The following is a 2082-nucleotide window of genomic DNA, read 5'->3' as shown; positions in this document are numbered from 1 at the left end:
CTTTCCAATCATGCAAGATGAGATCTGACTAGTACATCCAAATGGTATAGTCAGGAAGGAACAAGCGCGAGGCCAGTGTCAAAAAAGATATCCCCAACAAAAGGATTGACAAGTGTCAAGAGGGATATCCTTGCCGAAATCAAAGGTTATTAAACCTCAAGACCAGAGCCTGTGGACAAATAGAGAAGAGCAATGAGCATGATTTGGGAAATTCATGCGAGACTGAAAGGTCGGAAAAATGCAAGTTTCCGAGCCATGCCACGAAAGAAGAGGGATATCCCCAGCAGAAAAGGATTATCCCCAGCAAATAATATCATCCCCAACAAGTTGTGAAACGCAGAGCAAGGAAGGAAAAAGGGAAAAACCATCCCAGTAAGAGTATCACAACCAACCACCGGGTTTTAAAAACTAACAAATTTTGTTTGATTTGAAGCAGGTAAAGGAAATGGCATTAATGTCGGAAATGCATGCCACAAGAAAGATTGTCAAACTGGGCCAGAAAATTTTCTTTTCAGTTAGAAAATTTTCTGGAAAATCAGGTACCCATTTGGAGAAGAATAAAGATAGCACCAAGGAAATGGTCTTTGAACCAGGGTTTCCCCCAACATAATAAGTTTTCAATGGAGGAAGTTGATCCCCAGCAGACAGAACCAAAGAGATGAAATTGGTGTGTAGAAAAAGCAAAAGCCATTATCATCCCCGGCAGCTTCCAGGAGAATGAAGCATCGATTTGAAGGGATAAAATTCCCCAGCAGCGTTATCCTCAACAACGTTATCCCAAGAAGATAACACTTTTATCTCAGCAGTGTTAAAAAAAAGAATAATAAAAATAAAATAAAATAAAAATTCTGAATGAGGGAAGAAAGGAGACTCCCACAGTGGTATTATCCCCAGCAAGCAAGAACAAAGCAGCGCGAAGGAAGGAGAAAAGAAAAGAAGAAATTACGAAGGTAAGTTTCTCAAATCATTGTTCTTTACATTTTTCTCCTAGGATAAAAAGTCCTAGTCTGACGAATTTCCCTCCCGATACAATCTTGGTCCGATGAAATTTTTCTCCCAAAATAAGATATCAAATCTTAGTCTGATGAATCTTTCTCCTAAGATCACAACAAAATGGACCTAGTCTGACGATTTATCTCCTAGAGTCACAATCTTGGTCCGATGAAATTTTTCTCCCAAGATAAGATATCAAATCTTAGTCCGATGAATCTTTCTCCTAAGATAAGATATCAAATCCTAGTCTGATGAATTTTCTCCTAGGATAATTAGAAAAAAAAAGAAGAAGTTTGAATTGAAAAAAAAATGGTTGAAGTCAGGAGCCCCCTGAAGAATAGAATGGCGATTTAGTGTTTGAAATCTTGCCAACCTAAAGAATAGAATGGCGATTTATTGGTTGAAATTAGGAGCCCCCCTGAAGAATAGAATGGCGATGTATTGGTTGAAATCAGGAGCCCGCCTGAAGAGAGGAATGGCGATTATTTTCAAAGTTGTTGTTGAAGTCAGGAGCCCGCCTGAAGAGAGGAAAGGCGTTTTTAAAAGTTATTGAAATCGTGCCAACCTAAAGAAAGGAATGGCGATGTATTGGTTGAAGTCAGGAGCCCTCCTGAAGAGAGGAAAGGCATTTTTAAAAGTTGTTGAAATCTTGCCAACCTAAAGAAAGGAATGGCGATGTATTGGTTGAAGTCAGGAGCCCGCCTGAAGAGAGGAATGGCAATTATTTTCAAAGTTGTTGTTGAAGTCAGGAGCCCGCCTGAAGAGAGGAAAGGCGTTTTTAAAAGTTGTTGAAATCTTGCGAACCTAAAGAAAGGAATGGCGATGTATTGGTTGAAGTCAGGAGCCCGCCTGAAGAGAGGAATGGCGATTATTTTCAAAGTTATTGTTGAAGTCAGGAGCCCGCCTGAAGAGAGGAAAGGCATTTTAAAGAGTTGTTGAATTCTTGCCAACCTAAAGAAAGGAATGGCGATGTATGGTTTGATGTCAGGAGCCCGCCTGAAGAGAGGAATGGCGATTATTTTCAAAGTTGTTGTCAGGAGCCCGCCTGAAGAGAGGAAAGGCATTTTTAAAAGTTGTTGAAATCTTGCC

This window comes from Nicotiana sylvestris, chromosome 9 (assembly GCF_000393655.2).
Source record: "Nicotiana sylvestris chromosome 9, ASM39365v2, whole genome shotgun sequence".
Classification (NCBI taxonomy): Eukaryota; Viridiplantae; Streptophyta; class Magnoliopsida; order Solanales; family Solanaceae; genus Nicotiana; species Nicotiana sylvestris.
Note: the sequence above shows the minus strand (reverse complement) of the source record.